At 35.9% G+C, this 21,980-nt stretch overlaps 1 pseudogene; it reads right to left on the bottom strand.

Annotated features, from left to right (window-relative positions):
* Positions 1 to 952: 952 nt before the first annotated feature.
* On the bottom strand, positions 953 to 20,417 carry LOC108634285 (annotated as a pseudogene).
* Positions 20,418 to 21,980: the final 1,563 nt, after the last annotated feature.

Raw genomic sequence — 21,980 nt, 5'->3', positions numbered from 1 at the left:
GGGTTTAGAATCCATATTTTTAAACTACCAGAAATTATGTATTATCTACTTATTCACAAGTTTTCTAAGATTATACTAAGTAAGAAATATTGACACTGGTAACTTGAAATGCATGTTTCTGTATGTCAACTGAAACTTACTCTAAATGAGATGTATGTGACAATGTACAATGTAGTAGGTATCAACAATGAGAAAAATATAGCTGTTTATAAATTCTTTGTCATCTCTTCATTTTCTCCTGGAAATTTAGGAAAATACTATAATGGCTTATACATATCAAAGACTTGCTTATCATTGGTACTTACCATTTGTGCTCAATTATGACTAACACAATTAATCTAGTCTCTCGTACATATTACTCTAAGTATAATTTTTGTATTAGAACGGAGACAATCTATCCAAATTTTCCTATGAGTGTATAGCACAAGACATCAAGCCACCACCTGTGGCAGCTTTCTTAAAAAGTAGTCTACAGTTTCTGTACTGCATTGTGTGTGTGTGTGTGTGTTGACTATTTATGATTGTTGATTTGGAAGTCAACATTGCAAACAATTGAAGGCTATGAGAATTGTGGCTGAAACTTTGGCAGTATAATTTTCTACATATTGAAAATTCATTCTTCGTTAGTACTTTTCAGAAGGCTTCTTATTTTTCTTGTGTGTAGCTTAATTTTTGGCGAAGGCAATGGTACCCCACTCCAATACTCTTGCCTGGAAAATCCCATGGATGGAGGAGCCTGGTAGGCTGCAGTCCATGGGGTTGCTAAGAATTGGACACGACTGAGTGACTTCACTTTCACTTTTCACTTTCATGCATTGGAGAAGGCAATGGCACCCCACTCCAGTATTCTTGCCTGGAGAATCCCATGGATGAGGAACCTGGTAGGATGCTGTCTTGGGGGTCGCACAGAGTCGGACAAGACAGAAGTGACTTAGCAGCAGCAGCAGCAGCTTCATTTTTTGGACCCATTGAAGAATTGAGGTCTAATGTAATCCTTCTACATAGAGTAGAGAACACCTAGAGTCACAGCTCCTACAACAAATCCTTGGGCAGCAACACTCATGTGAAAAAGATGAGTGAACATTTTCTGATCTCTTCTGTATTTTAACTTGTAAAGACACCATAGGACACCACAGTCATAAAGCCTTCTATCCCTACAAGGACGAAGGGGGAGTCTCTAGATTTTCTGATCAGTCAGGATAACAGGCCTTCGTCCTCATCTGTTGACTACTGCTTATCTGAAGATATTTTTCTCTCTAATAACACATATCAGGTGCTACACTAGTCAATGGAAATAATCTTTCTTGTCTGCACAGGATGAATGAGGAAACCAGCAAGAGCAACTATAATCACAATCAACACGATCTGGAAGTATCTGTTTGTTATTCCTGCAAGCCTCTATTTTTAATGCTCAAAATCCTGTACTGCTTCCTTGTAGACTAGACTATTATATAATGACACATTTTAGATATTTTAATAAGTATACTGTTTTGGAAAAGCTTTAATGTGATATAACTTAGAGAATTCAGTGCTATGGCCAATAGTGCTGGGATGAATTTCCACAAAATAAGGACTGGGAATTCAACATGAAGGTAAAGTACAAACTGTTCTGGCATGCTTCCTTAACTGTATTTGGAACTAGCTAATTTAGAGGAAACTGCCAGAACATGGTGGAAAGCAATGTGGGTGTTACATGTAAAATAGGTGATAGAACTGTTTTCCCCTTCTTCTTTTTTTTTTTTAATTCCACAAATGGGAATACATTCCTGGTTTTTATATTCTTATCTGTTTTAAGATCCTAGGGTGAGGGTGAAGTAGAACCTTGTAGGTTAAGATTCTTTATACTTTCAACTGTACACAGCCTATTAAAGCTTCCTAAACTTTCATTTTAATTTCTCTAGCCTACAGCTTATTGCTCAAACATAGTTACAATATTGTTTAATGGAAAACATACATGGAGAAAAAAGATATTCAACCACTTCACTCACTTTAATTTTGTTTATTAATTATAAAAATCTTAATTTAAACTAAGAACTATATATTGAAAATTTTAATCAGGGTAGTGTTTTTTGGACTAAAGAAAAGACTACTTCACACAAATAAACAGCTAAGTTCAATATATGAGAGAATTTCTGAAAATAATTAATTTAAAGATAATTAATACATAGTCAGGAAAGTATGTATCACTCCATTCTCACTGCATACAGTATGTTCATCATCTTGCTATCAGGCTGGGCCAATAAAACTTACGGTTATAATTCCCTGAAATTCTAAAATTCTAATAAGTAGCATTGAAGCACAGAGGAGAAGAGAAATGTATAGCAAAATTATCTAAAATATTGCTTAAAATCTCAAGATATTTGACCTTAGTATATACCTAGTAGAATGTTTAGGTGAAATAATTGCAAGTTATTTACTATTTTAAAATATAAATAAACCAGCCAAAATGTTTCAGAGTCTAGATGCCAGAAGACTGAGAACAAACTACTTAAAAATAATGCAGAAATAAATATTTCAATATGAAAATAAATGGAAGTATAAAAATTATTAAAATAAATAATGAGTAAAAACATACTTAGCTTAGTAAATTTCATAGAAAAGTATCCAAAAAACAACTGCTTATTGGAAAATAACATTCAAAACAAGTCAAAAATAGAAAAAAAGTTGGTGTCACCACCATATTAAAAAATCAAGAAATGTCAGTCACATAAAGATCATTGAATGCATAAGTTCAATAAACTTGAAACTTAGGTTAGTGACATGAAGCCTAGGTTAGTTACATTCAGTTTTGTTGGTGATTTAATATAGAGCTACACATGCATAAACAAGTACACATGTATCTACAAAATTGTACAAGGGTAGAGAATGAAAATAACTGATGTTAGCCAGCTTACAAATAATTAAACAGACATTATTCACAGATTATCAAGTAATTATTGCCAAGTCAGAATACTAACTATAAGTCAATTGAATATAATTATAAAGAAATATAACATGTCATCTTACACGTATACAAAGAAGAAATCAACAGAGTCAAGTAAATCATAGTTAGACTGGAAGCAAAGCTTAAATTAACTAAAAATGAAGCAAACTTTGGCAGCTGAAATTGTCTATAATAAATAAATAATAGCTTGCACTTTTTCAATTTTTCAAACTTCATAGGCCTTTGCAAACGTTTCATATAATGTGATCCTCACAAGAACCCTGTTCAACCTCATCTACCTTATTTGTAAAATGGAATTAATAATCACTATACCTGGTCTACTACCTAAGACATAGTAGAGGCCTAATAAAATGTAATAATAATAATAATAATAATAATAATAATAATAATAATATTTGTGCATGCTGTTATCCATCAGAAAATGTCCTTCATCTTTAAGACCCATCTTCTTGTGAACTGTTTTCTGACTCATCAGCCATATAAAATTTTGTGCTTCTTCTTGTCTTTCCTGTAACTGTGTGCTATTCCTTTATTATAAGACTTATCATTGCTTTATACTCATTAGGGTTTTTGTTTGTTTGTTTGTTTTGCTGTGTTTTTCTCATTAAGATATCTCTTGAGACCAGGGATTTTGTTGTACTTCATTTATATCTCCAGCAAAAGCCACAGTGATTGGCACCTGGTAGATGTTCAATATATATTTATTAAAAGGTATGGCAAAACCAATACAATATTGTAAAGTAAAAAAAAAATAATAATAATAATAAAGAAAATACAATGACTGTTCTCAACAACTTCAAGGATATGCTTCATTGCCTTCAGGAACTTGGAACTGTACCCAGGACAATAAAGGAGTATATTTAAAAAAAAAATCTTTGATATTGATTGTGTTATTCATATACCTAGAGTTTCAGGGATTTTTAAAATACTTAACACTGGATTATGCTCAAGTAATGTTTATAGTGATAATGAAAGAGACACTAAGAATCTCTGAACAAAGACCACAAAGAAGGCCCATACTTACTTTCTTAACACTCTGCTTTATCACTGAAGTAAAACGTTGTGAGGATGTACAAAGATAATGTATGGAAACACTTTAACACAATGCCTAAAGCATACAAAGAAATCAAAATCGTTATGTGCAGAAAGAATGAAGATAGATAGATAGAAAGATAATAAAAAGAGAGAAGGAGGAAGATGAGGAGAGGGAGAAAAAATATGGAAGGAAGGGAAAACAACAGTTCAATCTCAGTCTGGTCTGAAGTGTCTGTTAGTTCCTTATCTGCCTTCCTCAGAGGGAGAATGGGAATTCTAACATGCATACTATCATGTAAGAATTGAATCGCCAGTCCATGTCTGACGCAGGGTGCAGCATGCTTGGGGCTGGTGCATGGGGATGACCCAGAGAGATGTTGTGGGGAGGGAGGTGGGAGGGGGGTTCATGTTTGGGAACGCATGTAAGAATTAAAGATTTTAAAATTTAAAAAATAAAAAATAAAATTAAAAAAAATAAAAGAAAGTATAAGAGCACTTCTTAAATATGAAAAATCATTATGCTTACTATTATGAATGTCATTTCATTAAAGAAAGGAAGTTTGAACTGAAGATGAAGTGAAAAAATATCTTATTTCTTGTTAATCAATGCAGTGAGTGAAAAAATGCAGGTTTAGAAGGGTTAAAACTTGACAGAGTACAAAATTTGATTGCTAAAAGAAATTATCTGTACACTTATGAAAATCTTTAAAAAATATCCTTTTGGACTCTGTGGGAGAGGGCGAGGGTGGGATGATTTGGGAGAATGGCATTGAAACATGTATAATATCATATATGAAATGCATAGCCAGTCCAGGTTCAATGCATGATACTGGATGCTTGGGGCTGGTGCACTGAGATGACCCAGAGGGATGGTACGGGGAGGAAAGTGGGCGGGGATTTCAGGATGGGGAACACATGTACACCCGTGGCGGATTCATGTTGATGTATGGCAAAACCAGTACAATATTGTAAATTAATTGCTGCTAAGTCACTTCAGTCTTGTCCGACTCTGTGCATCCCTGTAGATGGCAGCCCACCAGGCTCCGCTGTCCCTGGGATTCTCCAGGCAAGAACACTGGAGTGGGTTGCCATTTCCTTCTCCAATGCGTGAAAGTGAAGTCGCTCAGTCGTGTCCGACTCTTCAAGACCCCATGGACTGCAGCCTACCAGGCTTCTTTGTCCATGGGACTTTCCAGACAAGAGTACTGGAGTGGGGTGCTAACCTCCAATTAAAACAATTAAATTAATTTATATTAAAACAATGAAAAAAAAAGAACAAGAGAGCAAACAATATATATATATATATATAATCTTAGAAAAACACATCAATCTCTTATGAGTGCTTTATATACTATTTGCTGAGAACTATAATCATTTAATTTAAATTTTTAGCCTTCTTTATTTTTCATATCTTCATAGGAAGCATTCATTGCTGTATGAGCAAGAAAGCCTTGCTGAAGATATTCAGGATAGTCTCACTTCTGAACCGAACCCTAACTCAGCATTTTTTTCTGCATACTGCATTATATACTGCAGGCTGCAAAGAACAGAAATCTACAAAATTAAAACTGCATTCTAGTAAATACGTAACAGTTGAGATGACCATTGCAAATGTTCTTCAATAAAAGTCAGTAAAAGTAAAACAAGTACCTTTTGGTTTATGGGGCATTCATCCTTTTTCATGAAGTGCAGAACCTCAATTAGCCACTTCTCTGTGTAACTCTGTAGATGTCCAAAACAATGAAACCATTAGAAAGGGCCCAGATCTTGGACTGCCATCTCCTTTCTTTTTATCTTTACTCAAAGCACTTATTAAACTAATTCAATAACCATTTACATAGTATCATTAGCTCTTGCTTAGGCTTATCTTGGTTGACTCTGTGTGAGATACTAGAGTATATTAAGCATCCTGTGATGAAGAAGGAAGTAGTCTGAATTGCGGAAAGAAAATTGTTGAAGTTTCTGATTCATAGAGTCCTTTCACAGTCTCTTAGAGGTCTAATAATGTTTGATCCTTCTTTTGCTTTGATATGTAAATAGAGATATTGCTTTATCCTTGGGGACCCTGGAGCTCTGCCAAAGCACATGAGAGTAAGATATTCTGCAGGATAAAAGCTGAGTTGCCTAGAGCAAAGGAAAAAGCTAAGATTGTGTTTAGGGTTCATAATAAAATACCTTTGTTAGCAGTTTTTGCTTCCAATATAAATGTTTATGTATTTACTCAGCTTAGTCATCTTAGTTAGCCAATGGTTAAAAAACAAGAGTCTTGCTGCTCTTTTCTTCTGGTAATGTATTATTAAACTTAGGCTTTGAGGATACTATTTATGTTTCCTTTGACATACTCCATAAAAATTTCTGTTCTTTAAATAACATTTATCTTAGCTGGAAGTTGGAATATATTTTCAGCTATTCATTTCAGTGAAAATAAAAACTATTAAAGTGGTAAAATTACTAATATATAGGGAGAAAAGATAATTTCCACCTAGTTGTTATGCATATCATGTTTAGAAGGAAAAGGGAGGCTGGAAACATGTTAAATTTTTGTGCTTTACTTATATTTATTTCTTATGTAATGACTTTTTTTTGTGGTTCTTCCTGTACATATATTATAAAGCCCATAAATTAAGAAACTATTCTGGATATTTGTTATTTTTATATATTATAAAACCCATAAATTAAGAAACTATTCTGGAGATTCATATTTTTGCTATACATTCTGAATTGATAGCTCTTAGTCCATTCTTAATTTTGGAATGTTTAATTAGTTTTTCCTATCATATGTTCCAAATTCTAGTATTAGTGTCAACCTTTTATATGAAAGTCAAATTTATATCTAATACTCTTGCCAATTATATAGTTAAGATACAGTTTCTACTTTAACAGTCTGAAATTAGATAATTATAATTTGTAATATTTTTTTTTGCAAATGGCACTCAATATGACACAAAATTAAGATCAGGATTCCTAAAATATCACTTATTTGAGAGGAAAACAAATTTGAAAAATTTTCCTTTAGGGAAAAATAATAATGGTAATAGAACTAGATGCATAGCTTAATTAGATGAAAATAAAACTATCTATTAATTTCTTCTTCCTCTTTTCCATCTAGCTTTCTTTCTTTCTCCCTTCCTTCCTTTGTTTCTTCTTTCCTTCCTTCCTCCCCTATTCAGTTTCCTTTTCTCATTACCATTTTACTTTATATTTCCTTTAATTCTCCATAATTATATTATTGATTTCATTTGTAGTTACCTTTTTTTTTCTGAATCTCATGACTTTTAACCATTCTACCAGTTGATTTACAAAAACCTGTGTGATTTTCAAAATGTCTTCATTCAAATAGTAACATTCTTATAGACTTTGCCAGCACTTAAAGTTATAAACTCATAAAGCAATAAAGATAAAAATAGCAATAGCATCTGCCTTCCCCAGTTCTATAACGATTCACTCTGACACAGGAAAGCCTCCTGTAGTAGGAAAATTGAAAAGCTCCAGCTTTTTACTTATAATTTGATGATTTCTGGGCAAAGTAAGTTTTGGTTATAACACCTGGAAGAAATTAAAAAAAAAAAAAAACTCTTTCTCTTCAAACAGACACATTACTAATATAGAAACATATTATGCAAAACTGATTTTGTTGTTCATTTCATAAAAGAAATTTGGACTTTAAGTAGAAAAATCAAGAAAAATTATGTCAAATCCTCTAAAATTCCTTCCAAATAATTTGTATACAAATCTCTACTCTTTAAAATATGTAGAGAGATATATCTAGTTTTAAATATTTGTAAACAAACAAAAACTAACAGAAAAATGTAGAAGCCTGAAGACAGAAAAAATAAAACTCAGTTGGTTATGATTATTTTGATTTTCTTTTCCATCCTTCATTTACAAAAGTTCAACTTCAGATTCACCAAAATATTAGTTGGAAAAAGAGTTGCTAGTTTATTTTCTAGGAAGAAAATATATAGAGTGCATAAAAATAGAAATCATTAAAAAAGCATACTCTAAATAGCAAACCAAGAACATACAGACATTAGGAGAATAACGTAGTTCTCCAGGGTGCAGTTTGCATCAGAAACATCTGGAAGTTTGTCTTAATGGCTATTTTTACATATATAACATTCTTAATGGGTTATTTTCATTTATAACTTTTTAACAAATTTATGTTGGAAATTTGTTGAATGTCACACTGCTTTAAAAACTAATATTTTAATAGTGTTAACAGGTAATTTAATTTTCATTTATATCAATCTGTGTTAGAGGCACCCACATGTTGATTTCCAAAATAAAACATTGCAACAAAACTCTATTATATGGAAAGCAACTACTTACTTTCACCAACTTAGCTGCACACAAAAAAAAGTATTGCAGATATTTTCAAAATCAACAAAACAAACCAGTAAAGCACATGAAACAAAATTCAAATAAATAAATAAAATTAATAACTGGGCAAAAGCAGTCCTCAACTGTCAGTCACTACTATTGTTATATCTAAAAAAAAAAGAAAAAGAAAACAAACTTGCAACCTGGCTCCAGTCACTAGAACCTGGGATAGTTTATTGTCATGAAAATGTCATAAAAACAAGGTAGGAACTTTTATGACAAAAGTAGTTGATACAGTACTGAAAATGAATAGTAAAGGAAACTTCAAAACTGAAAGCCTATTACATTTGTGACGCTTCCACAAAAAGTGAGGTGCCTTTTAGGCAATACTCCTGGGACACTCTAAATTCCTCAAAAAATGTAACATTTCAATATTCCAATAATACTCTACATTTCTGTTTCCACCTCCCAAAATTTAATAAAGTTCTCTTTGATTGCTTTCATATTTTTCACACTGGATTTTTCTTGTATTGAAATTTAGTTTCATCACATTTGTTTCCAAGTATACTTTTAATAATTGCTCCTTTAAGTAATTTCCAGAAGCTCCTTTTCCAAATCTTCTCAGTATACTCTTAATACTGCCAATAATGTAACTACTTAAGTAAGTTTAGTTGCTCAGTCTTGTCCGACTCTTTGCGACCCCATGGACTGTTATCTATCAGGCTTCTCTGTCCATGGGATTTTCCAGGCAAGAGTACTGGAGTGAGTTGCCATTTCCTTCTCCAGAGGATCTTCCTGACCCAGGGATCGAACCTGGGTCTCCCAAATTATAGGCAGACCCTTTACTGTCTGACCTACCAGGGAAGTCCATAATTTAATTGATTTAACAAACTCATTCGACAAACATTGTGTGGCAGATGCAATGAACATGGAAGCATCATTTAAGTACTTATTCAAAGTACTATACAAGTGTTTCCAGATCTCAGGAAAGTTAGCAGAATAAACTGTCCCAATTCTTCAACATGATTCCAATGTGAGATGCACAACAATAAACAGAGCTCCTCAGATTCAGTTTTATTATCTGTGTAATGGAGATTGAAGTGTTTGAATATGAAAAGTGCTTTTGAAAAGCAAACATTCAGAAAATACTGGGTAAAATAATCAATTTAAGAAGGCATAACTGGTATGCTTAAATAAAATAAAATAGACTTTTTAAAAACAGCTATTGTGAAAAGTGTGAGGTGATACTTCACTGTGGTTTTAACTTGAAATTCTATAGTAATTTGTGATGCTCAGCATCTTTACATGTGTCTTTTGGTCACCTATATGTCTTCTTTGGAGAACTGCCTATTTCTTCTGATCATTTTTTTATTAGTTTTTTGTTGTTGTTGTTGTTGTTTGTTTCTTGATATTGAACTGTATGAGATGTTTAGGTGCTTTGGAAATTAATTCCTTTTAAATTTCCCTTGTTTGCAAATATCTTCTCCCTCTTTTAAGTTGTCTTCCCATTTCTTTTATAGCTTACTTGGCTGTGCAAAATCTTTTAAGTTTAATGAGGTTCTTTTTGCTTATTTTTGTTTTTATTTCTCTTACTTTCAGAGAGAAATTGAAAGATATTGCTGCAATTTATGTCTAAGACTCTCTTGCCTATGTTTTTCTCTACAAGTATTATAGTATCCAGTCTTACATTTAGGTATTTTATCCATTTTTAGTTTATTTTTTGTATAGTATTAAACAATTATAATTTAATTATTTTACATGTACCTGTCTGCTTTTTTCAGCACCACTTATTGAAGAGAATGCCCTTTCTCTGTTGTATATCTTTGCCTCTTTTATGTAGCTTACTTGATAAAGAGCTGAGAAACTAAGGGAAGCAAAAGGCAAAGGAGAAGAGGAAAGATATACCGTTCTGAATGCAGAGTTACGAAGAATAGCAATGAGAGATATGAAAACCTTCTTAAGTGAACAATACCAAGAAATATAAGAAAATAATAGAATGGGAAAGACTAGAGATCTCTTTAAGAAAATTAGAGATACCAAGGGAACATTTCATGCAAAGATGGGCTCAAGAAAGGACAGAAATTGTATGGAACTAACAGAAGCAGAAGATATTAAGAAGAGGTGGTGATACACAGAAGAACTATACAAAAAGATCTTAATGACCTGGACAACCACGATGGTGTCATCACTCACCTAGAGTCAGACATCCTGCAGTGTGAAGTCAAGTAGGCCTTAGAAAGCACCACTATGAACAAAGCTAATGGAGGTGATGAAATTCCAGCTGAGCTATTTCAAATCCTAAAACATGATGCTGCAAGAGTGCTGCACTCAATATGCCAGCAAATTTGGAAAACTCAGCAGTGGCCGCAGGACTGTAAAAGGTCAGCTTTCATTCTAATCCCAAAGAACGACAATGCCAAACAATGTCCACAGTACAGCACAATTGTACTCACTTCACATGCTAGCAAGGTAATGCTTAAAATCCTTCAACCCAGGCTTCAGCAGTATGTGAACTGAAAACTTCCAGATGTACAAGCTGGATTTAGAAAAGGCAGAGGAACCAGAGATCAAATTGTCAACATCTGTTGGACCATAGCAAAAAGAAGGGCATTCCAAAAAATCATCTACTTCTGCTTCACTTACTATGACAAAGCCTTTGACTGTGTGAATCACAACAAACTGTGGAAGATTCTTAAAGAGATAAGAATACCAGAACCTATTACCTGCCTCCTGAGAAACCTGTATGCAGGTCAAGAATCAATAGTCAGAACTGGACATGGAACAACAGACTGGTTTCAAATTGGAAAAGGAATACTACAAGGATGTATATTTTCACCCTGCTTTTTTTTAACTTTTATGCAGAAATGCTGGGCTGGATGAACCACAAGCTGGAATCAAGATTTCTGGGAAAAGTATCAATAGCTTCAGATATGTAGATCAGTTCAGTTCAGTTCAGTTCAGTTGCTCAGTCATGTCTGACACTGTGACCCCATGAACCGCAGCCCACCAGGCCTCCCCACCAACTCCCAAAGTCCACCCAAACCCATGTCCATGATGGTGATGCCATCCAACCGTCTCATCCTCCATCATCCTCTTCCCCTCCTGCCCTCAATCTTTCCCAGCATCAGGGTCTTTTCAAATAAGTCAGCTCTCCGCATGAGCTGGCCAAATTATTGGAGTTTCAGCTTCAACATCAGTCCCTCTAATGAACACTCAGGACTAATCTCCTTTAAGATGGACTAATTGGATCTCCTTGCAGTCCAAGGGACTCTTAAGAGTCTTCTCCAACACCACAGTTCAATGATGATACCTCTCTAAAGGGAGAAAGCAAAGAGGAACTAAAGAGTCTCTTGATGATGGTGGAAGAGGAGAGTGAGAAATCAGCGTTAAAACTCACCATTCTAAAAACTCAAATCATGGAATCCAGTCCCTTCACTTCATGGCAAATAGATGGAGAAACAATGGAGACAGTGATCAGATTTATTTTCTTGAGCTCCAAAATCACTGTGGTTGGTGACTGCAGCCATGAAATTAAAAGGCATTTGTTCCTTGGAAGAAAAACTGTGACAAACCTAGATAGTGCATTAAAAAGCAGATACATCACTTTGCCAACAAAGATCCATATAGTCCAAGCTATGGTTCCTCCAACAGTCATGTATAGATGTGAGAGCTATACTATAAAGAAGGCTGAGCGCTGAAAAATTGATACTTTTGAACTGTCGTGATGATGAAGACTCTTATTATTATTATTTTTTAATTGAAGGCTAATTGTTTTACAAAATTTTGCTGTTTTCTGTCAAACATGAACAAGAATCAGCCATATGTGCTCTGAAGTCCCCTCCTTCCTGAACATCCTTCCCATCTCCCTCCCCATCTCAACCTACTAGATTCTGACAGAGCCCGTGTTTGAGTTCCATGAGTCATACAGTAAATTCCCATCGGCTATCTATTTTATACATGGTTTTGTAAGTTTCCATGTTACTCTCTCCATGCATCGCACCCTCTCCCTCCTCCCCTCCCCTCATGTCCATAAGTCTGTTCTCTGTGTCTGTTTTCCATTGCTGCTATACAAATAAATTCATCAGTACCTTCCTTCTAGATTCCATATATATATATATATATATGTGTTGCTGCTGCTGCTGCTAAGTCACTTCAGTCGTGTCCAACTCTGTGTGACACCATAGATGGCAGCCCACCAGGCTCCCCTGTCCCTGGGATTCTCCAGGCGAGAACACTGGAGTGGGTTGCCATTTCCTTCTTCAATGCATGAAAGTGAAAAGTGAAAGTGAAGTCACTAAGTCCTGTCTGACTCTTCAAGACCCCATGGAATGCAGCCTACCAGGCTCCTCCCTCCATGGGATTTTCTAGGCAAGAGTACTGGAGTGGGGTGCTGTGGTTCATGGGGTCACAAAGGGTCAGACAAGACTGAGCAACTGAAGTGAACTGAAGTAAGTCAGAAAGAGACATATAAATATAGTATACACTTTGTGACCACATGAACTGCAGCACGCCAGGCCTCCCTGTCTATCACCAACTCCCAGAGTCCACCTAAACCTATGTCCGTCGAGTCGGTGATGCCATCCAAACATCTCATCCTCTGTCATCCCCTTCTCATCCTGCCCTCAATCTTTCCCAGCATAAGGGTCTTTTCAAATGAGTCAGCACTTCTCACCAGGTGGCCAAAGTATTGGAATTTCAGTTTCAACATCAGTCCTTCCAGTGAACACCCAGGACTGATCTCCTTTCAGTTCAGTTCAGTTAAGTTACTCAGTCATGTCCGACTCTTTGCGACCCCATGAATCGCAGCACGCCAGGCCTCCCTGTCCATCACCATCTCCCGGAGTTCACACAGATTCACGTCCATAGAGCCAGTGATGCCATCCAGGCATCTCATCCTCTGTCGTCCCCTTCTCATCCTGCCCTCAATCTTTCCCAGCATAAGGGTCTTTTCAAATGAGTCAGCACTTCTCACCAGGTGGCCAAAGTATTGGAATTTCAGTTTCAACATGAGTCCTTCCAGTGAACACCCAGGACTGATCTCCTTTCAGTTCAGTTCAGTTCAGTTACTCAGTCATGTCCGACTCTTTGCGACCCCATGAATCGCAGCACGCCAGGCCTCCCTGTCCATCACCATCTCCCGGAGTTCACACAGATTCACGTCCATAGAGTCAGTGATGCCATCCAGGCATCTCATCCTCTGTCGTCCTCTTCTCCTCCTGCCCCCAATCCCTCCCAGCATCAGAGTCTTTTCCAATGAGTCAACTCTTTGCATGAGGTGGCCAAAGTACTGGAGGTTCAGCTTTAGCATCATTCCTTCCAAAGAAATCCCAGGGTTAATCAACTTCAGAATGGACTGGTTGGAACTCCTTGCAGTCCAAGGGACTCTTAAGAGTCTTCTCCAATACCACATTTCAAAAGCATAAATTCTTCGGCACTCAGCCTTCTTCACAGTCCAACTCTCACATTCATACATGACTACTGGAAAAACCATAACCTTGACTAGACGGACCTTAGTCGGCAAACTAATGTCTCTGCTTTTGAATATGCTATCTAGGTTGGTCATACCTTTTCTTCCAAGGAGTAAGCGTCTTTTAATTTCATGGCTGCATTCACCATCTGCAGTGATTTTGGAGCCCCCCAAAATAAAATCTGACACTGTTTCCACTGTTTCCCCATCTATTTCCCATAAAGTGATAGGACCGGATGCCATGATCTTCGTTTTCTGAATGTTGAGTTTTAAGCCAACTTTTTTACTCTCCTCTTTCACTTTCATCAAGAGGCTTTTTAGTTCCTCTTCACTTCCTGCCATAAGGGTGGTGTCATCTGCATATCTGAGGTTATTGATATTTCTCCCAGCAATCTTGATTCTAGCTTGTGCTTCCTCCAGCCCAGCATTTCTCATGATGTACTCTGCATATAAGTTAAATAAGCAGGGTGACAATATACAGTCTTAGCGTACTCCTTTTCCTATTTGGATTTTCCTATTTCCAGTCTGTTGTTCCATGTCCAGTTCTAACTGTTGCTTCCTGTCCTGCATACAGGTTTCTCAAGAAGCAGGTCAGGTGATCTAATATTCCCATCTCTTTCAGAAATTTCCACAGTTTATTGTGATCCACACAGTCAAAGGCTTTGGCATAGTCAATAAATCAGAAATAGATGTTTTCCTGTAACTCTCTTGCTTTTTTGATAATCCAGCAGATGTTAGCCATTTGATCTCTTTTTCCTCTGCCTTTTCTAAAACCAGCTTGAACATCTGACTTACTTCACTTTGTACAACAGATTTTAGGTTCATTCAGCTCATTAGAACTGACTCAAATGCATTCCTTTTTAAGGCTGAGTAATATTCCATTGTGTGATTATGTATGTCTGTGTGTGTCTGTGTGTCTGTGTGTGTCTGTGTGTATACCACAGGTTCTTTATCCATTTATATGTCAATGGACATTTAAGTTGCTTCCATGTTCTAGCTACTGTAAATATTGCTGCAATGAACATTGTGGTACGTGTGCCTTTTTCAATTTTCCACAGGGTATATGTGTAATAATGAGACTGCTGTCATATGGTGGTTTTATTTCTAGTTTTTTTTTTTTAAGGAATCTTTTACTATCTTCCATCATGGTTGCATCAATTTACATTCCTCCCAGCAATGCAAGAGGGTTCTCTTTTCTCCACACCATCTCCAGCATTTACTCTTTGTAAAATTTTTGATGATGGCCATTCTGACTGGTGTGAGATGATTTTTCATTGCAATTTTGTTTGCATTTCTCTAATAATGAGTGATGTTGAGCATTTTTTCATGTGTTTGCTAGCCATCTGAATGTCTTCTTTGGAGAAATGTCTGTTTAGGTCTTTTTCCCACTTTTTGATTTGGCTCTTTGTTTTTATGGTATTGAGTTCTATGAGCTGCTTCTGTAATTTAGAGAGTAATTATTTCCCAGTTATTTCCTTTGCTAATATTTTCTCCCATTGCAAGGATTCTGTGACCTCATAGAATGAATTTGGAAGTGTTCCTTTCTCTTCAGTTTTCGGAATATTAAAAAAAAAATAGGCAGTAACTCTTCTCTAAATGTTTAATAGACTTACCAAGCAAACCCATCTGGCCCTGGGCCTTTGTACTTTGTTAGATTGTTGATCACAGTTTCAATTTCATTGTTTATAATTGGCTTGTTCACAATTTCTACATCTTCCTGGTTCAGTCTTGGGAGGTTGAACTTTTCTAAGAATCTGCCCATTTCCTCTAGGTTGTCCATTTTATCATCATGTAGTTGCTCATAATATTCTCTTATGACTTTTTGTATTTATTTGTTCTTTTGTAACCTCTCTTTTCTCATTTCTAATTTTGTTGATTTGATTTTTTTTTTCCTTTTTTCCCTGGTGATTTTGGCTAGTGGTTTGTCAATTTTGTTTATCTACTCAAAGAACCAGCTTTTAGTTTGATTACTCTTTGCTTCCTTCATTTCTTTTTCAATTATTTCTGCTCTGATCTTTATGATTTATTTCCTTCTGTTTACTTTGTTTTTGTTGTTTTTGTTCTACTTTTTCTTTTTACAGCTGATTTAGATGTAGAGTTACGTTGTGTACTCAATGATTTTCTTGTTTCTTGAAGTAGATTTTATTGCTATATACTTCCCACTTAGAAAATATTCTGCTGAATCCCATAGGTTTTGGGTCGTCGTGTTTTCATGTCATTTATTTCCAGGAATCTGTTGATTTCCTTCTTATTTCTTCAGTAACCTCTTTGTTATTTATTAATATATTGTTTATATCCATGAGTTTTTTGTCCCCCCACCACCCTCTGTGATCGATGTCTAGTTTCATACCATTGTGGTCAGAGAAGATACCTGATATGATTTCAGTTTTCTTAAATCTCCTGAGGCTTGATTCGTGGCACAATATTTGATTTATTCTGGATAATGTTTCATGTGCACTTGAGAAGAAACTATTCTCCTGCATGTGGATGGAAAGTCCTGAAGATATCAATTAGGACAACGTAGTCTAATTTTTCATCTAAGATTTATGTTTTCTTATTGATTCTGTTTTAATGATCTGTACAGTGGTGTAAGTGGGGTGTTAAAGTCCCATACTATTATAGTGTTACTGCTAATTTCTTCTCTTATGACTGTTAATGTTTCCCTTATGTATTGAGGTGCTTCTATGTTGGGTGCATAAATATTTACAATTGTTACATTTTTTCTTGGATTGATCATTTGATCATTATCTAGTGTCTTTCTTTCTTATGTTATTCATTATTTTAAAGTCTATTTTGTCTGAAATAAGTATTTTTCTCCAGCATTCTTTTGGTTTTCATTTGCATGGAATACCTTTTTCCATCCTTTTACTTTCAGTCTGTATGTGTCGTTAGGTCTGAAGTGGGTCTCTTGTAGGCAGCATATATATGAGTCTTTATTTTGCATCCATTCAGTCAGTATGTATTTTTTGGTTGGTGCATTTAATCCATTTATATTTTAAGTAATTATTGATGTATATGTTCCTTTTGACATTTTAATAATTTTGCATTGTTAATTTTTGTAGATCTTTCATTTCTCTTGTGTTTACTGGCTATGTAAGGCCCTTTAGTATTGTTGTAAGGCTGGTTTGGTGGTGCTAAATTCTCTTAACTTTTGCTTCTCTGTGAAACTTTTGATTTCTTCATCACTTTTGAATGAGATCTTTGTTGGGCAAAGTGATCTTGGTTGTAGATTTTCTCTTTCAGTACTTTAAATATATCCTATCATTCTCCTCTCGTCTGCAGAATCTCTGCTGAAAGATACACTGTTAACCATATGGGTTTTCCTTTATATGTTACTTCTTGCTTTTTGCTTGCTGTTTTTAACATTATTTCCTTGTGTTTAGACTGTTAGCTTGATTAATATGTGTGTCAACATGTTTCTCCTTGGGTTTATCCTTAAGGGACTCTCTGCTCTTCTTGGACTTGATTGACTATTTCCTTTCCCATGTTGGGGACATTTTCAACTATAATTTCTTCAAAGATTTTCTCAGTGACTTTTATTTTTTTCTTCTTCGTCTGGGATTCCTGTAACTCAAATGTTGATGTATTTAATATTGTCCCAAACGTCTCTGAGGTTATCCTCAATTCTTTACATTCTTTTTCCTTTATTCTGCTCTTGAGCAGTATAAATCTTGAGCAGATTTCCACCTTTCTATCTTTCAGCTTACATATATGTTCTTTTGCCCCAGTTATTCTTCTATTGGTTCCTTCTAGAATATTTTTAATTTCAGTAATTGTGTTATTCACCTTTGTTTCCTTATTCTTTATTTCTTATATGTCCTTGGTGATTGTACTAATGGTGTTAATTGCTTCTTGCATCTTCTGCATTCTATTTTCAAGTCTCCAGAACATCTTTGTTATCACTATTTTGACTTCTCTTTCAGGTAGATTGCTTATTCCCTCTTTGTTTACTTAGTCTTGTGAGTTTCTATCTTGTTCTTTCATTTGTGTGGTATTTCTATCTTTTAATTTTTCATTTTTTAACTTGCTCTGCTTGAGATCTCTTTTTCCCAGGCGTTAGGTATTTATTCCTTCTTTCTTCTGGTTTTTGCCTTTGGAGGGAAAGACTGATTAAGTGGTTTTTGTTAACTTCTTGTTAGGCGTTACTGGTGTCTATGTTCTAGTGGGAGGAGATCAAGCAGATCAAGTGGGTAATTACAGAAATATTGGGACATATACACATACTTTTGAAAACACATGCAGTTATAACCAAAGAATTCTAAAGAAATTAGTACAGGAGATTGAATTGGTGAACAAGGGAAACCAAAAGTGTTATCAACCAATTAAAACAGGGCTAGCTAATGCTCAGTCTGTAAAACTGAGCCTGAGCAGATTGCCAACTGGGAAATATAACAAAGAGAGCATAACAATTTAACTTATGTGGTGGAAAAAGAAAGAGTGAAAAAAAAATAAGGGAAAGAGAATGAAAAAGTAAAATAAGAGAAAGGAGAGAAAAGACAAAAGGAAGGGGGTGGAAGAGAGGGTAAAAAATCAGTTCTAATGAGGTGGATGAAACTGGAGCTGATTATATAGAGTGAAGTAAGCCAGAAAGAAAAACACCAATACAGTATACTAACACGTATATATGGAATTTAGAAAGATGGTAATGATAACCCTTTATGTGAGACAGCAAAAGAGACACATGTATAGAATAGACTTTTGGACTCTGTGAGAGAGGGAGAGGGTGGGATGATTTGGGAGAATGGCGTTGAAACATGCATACTATCATATAAGAAATGAATCACCAGTCTAGGTTCGATGCAGGATATAGGATGCTTGGGACTGGTGCACTGGGATGACCCAGAGAGATGGTATGGGGAGGGAGGTGGGAGGGGGGTTTAGGATGGGGAACACATGTACACCCATGGTGGATTCATGTTGATGTATGTCAAAACTAATACAGTATTGCAAAGAAAAAAATAAAATAAAAATTAAATTAAAAATTGGGTAAATTTTAAAAAAATAGAAAAGCAAAAATAAATAGACATATATGAAAAAAAGATTTTTATATATTCAGGAATAGCTACAGCTGGTAAAGAACTATAAGAAAGGCAGTCTAATATGTCAAGATCAAAACAAGAAAAATCACCAAAAAAGATGAGAAAAAATCTTAAACCATAATTTTTAACATGAAAAATAAAGAGGAAAACTCCACAGCACTGAAAAAGGCTAATGTGAAGGTAGAAATATGTAGGGGAAATAAAGAGTGTGATTTCTAAGGAAAAAAAATGTTCTCTAGTCATAGCTCTTCTTGCTTATGGAGTCTGCCCTCATGGATAGGGCTGGATTAGTGTTCTATGAAGTTTACCTGGTTGGGGGAGCTTGTACCTGTGTTCTGCTTGATGGAGCTGAATTTCATCCCTCTGAATGGCAGTGCAGTGTCCAGTAGAAGATTTGGGGGTGTTTATGGGTTCAATATGTCTTTGAGCAGTCCTTCTGGCTTTGGCATTGTTTAATTCAGTTCAGTCACTCAGTTGTGTCCAATTATTTGAGAACCCATGGACTTCAGCACACCAGGCTTCCCTGTTCATCACCAACTCCTGGAGCCTGCTTAAACTCATGTCCATAGAGTTGGTGATGCCATCCAACCATTTCATCATCTGTTGCCCCCTCTCCTCCTGCCTTCAGTCTTTGCCAGCATCAGGGTCTTTTCAAATGAGTCAGGTCTTCACATCAGGTGACCAACGTATTAGAGTTTCAGCTTCAGCATTGGTCCTTCCAATGAATATTCAAGGTTGACTTTCTTTAGGACTGACTGGTTTGATCTCCTTGCAGTCTAAGTGACTTAAGAGTCTTCTCCATCACAGTTCAAAAGCATCAATTCTTCAGTGCTCAGCTTTCTTTATAGTCCACCTCTCACATCCATACATGACTACTAGAAAAAAAAAAAAAAACACTATAGTTTTAACTATTTGGACCTTTGTTGGAAAATAATGTATCTACTTCTTAATATGCTGTCTAGGTTTCTTATAGCTTTTCAGCAAAGGAGGAAGCGTCTTTTAATTTCATGACTGCAGTCACCATCTGCAGTGATTTTAGAAGCCTGTCACTGTTTCCATTGCTTCCCCATCTATTACCATGAAGTGATGGAACCCGATGCCATAATCATAGTTTTTTGATTGCCAGCTTTTTAAGTCAGCTTTTTCACTTTCCTCTTTCACTTTCATCAAGAGGCTCTTTAGTTCATCTCTGCTTTCTGCCATAAGGGTGATGTCATCTGCATATCTGAGGTTATTGATATTTCTTCTGGTAATCTTGATTCCAGCTTGTGCTTTATCCAGTGCAGCATTTCACATGATGTACTCAACATGTAAGTTAAATGAGCAGGATGACAATACACAGCCTTGACAAACTCCTTTCCAATTTGGAACCAGTCTGTTATTCCATGTCCGATTCTAACTTTTGCTTCTTGGCAGTGTTCAACATGTCTATTTCTGGAGTTGGGTTGGGGTGGCCCTCTCAGCATATCTTCACTGTCACCAGTCCCCTACTTGTCCCTCGAATCATTGCCATGTTTCTGTTCCCCTGTACCACCCTGAAATACAGGCCAAAATTTGCTAGGTAGGGAGTTATGTGAACCTTTCCTTGGCTTCCTGGCCCTGCACTCTGCATTGTGGAGACTTATGTGAGTTTCCCTCAGCCATTCCTATATATCACAGGGCTTGTGTGTTCCTTCTTTGGCTCCCTGGGCCCAACCTCTGAATAGCAAAGATTGTGTGTGCTGCTGAGGTTTGTATGCTGCCTCTCTCTTGGCACCCTGGGCCTGCACTCCACACTGCTTGGCTTTTTGAATGCTTCTGTCAGTTCAGGGCCACAAGCCCTGAGCTGATTCTGTGCTGAAAAGTACAGCTTTCTCTGTTTTCTAAGTCCCAGCTTTACCTGGCTTTCTGAGATTCCACAGCTCCCCATTGGGCCCCCTTGTGAGGGAGCTTCCCAGTGCATGGAAACTCTTCCTGGTTCACAACTCTCTCCCTCTCTCGGGGCATAAGCTCCCTTGCAGAAGTTCTCCCTCTTTTCCCTTTTTATGTCTCCATCCACTGTGTCCTAGAGATTGCTTTGCAGGAGTTGTTCTGTATCTTGATGAGTTTTTTATGGATTTGTGGGGAGGCTGGTTATCTCCCTATTTTAATCCTCCACTATCTTTTTCTGCCTCTGGAGAAGACTCTTGAGAGGGATTGCATTAAATCTGTAGATTGCTTTGTGTAGTATTGCCATTTTGATACCATTGAGTTGCCCAATCCAAGTACACTTTTTATGTTTCCATCTGCTTGTGTCTTCTTTGATTTCTTTCATCAGCATATTATAATTTTCAGAGTACAGGTTTTTTGCCATCTTAGGTAGGTTTATTGGTAGATACTTTATTCTTTTTGAGGTGATGTTAATGAGATTGTGTCCTTAATTTCTCTTTCTGATCTCTCATTGATAGTGTATAGAAATATAAAAGATTTCTGTATATTAATTTTGCATCCTGAAACTTTACCAAATTTTTTGATAAGCTATAGCAAGTTTCTGGTAGTGTCTTTAGGATTTGCTGCGTATAATCCCATGCCATCTGCAAATAGTGATAGTTTTACTTCTTTACATCAAAAAATCTACAAATAATAATTGCTGAAGGGGATGTGGAAAAAAAGGAACTCTACTATAACGTTGGTAGGAATGTAAATTGGTACAGCCACTATGGAGAACATTATGGAAGTTCCTTTCAAAACTAAAAAAATAAAAATATTATAGTGTATATATGTTAATAGCTATTCCTAGTCTCTTAATCCACACTTCCCCACAACCCCCTCCACTCCTTTTGCTTTGGTAACTGTAAACTTTTTCTGTATTTATAAAACTATTTTGGTTTTGAAATTTTTTTAATTCCACATAAAAGTGATATCATATGATATTTATCTTTGTCTGGTTTACTTCATTGAATATGAAAATTTCAAGGTTCATCCATGTTAAGGCAAACGGTATTGTTTCATTCTCATTTTGTTTTATGGCTGAGTAATACTTCAATGCATATATATATTTATACATGCATATATATATGTGTGTGTGTGTGTGTGTGTGTGTGTGTGTGTGTGTGTGTGTAACATCTTTACCCATTAATCTGTAGATGGGCATTTAGGTTGCTTCCATATCTTGGTTATGAGATGGGGAGGGAGGTGGGAGGAGGGCACAGGTAGG

The sequence above is a fragment of the Capra hircus genome (assembly GCF_001704415.2).
Source record: "Capra hircus breed San Clemente chromosome X unlocalized genomic scaffold, ASM170441v1, whole genome shotgun sequence".
In the NCBI taxonomy this organism is placed as follows: domain Eukaryota; kingdom Metazoa; phylum Chordata; class Mammalia; order Artiodactyla; family Bovidae; genus Capra; species Capra hircus.
Note: the sequence above shows the minus strand (reverse complement) of the source record. Positions and strands in the feature narration are given on the sequence as shown.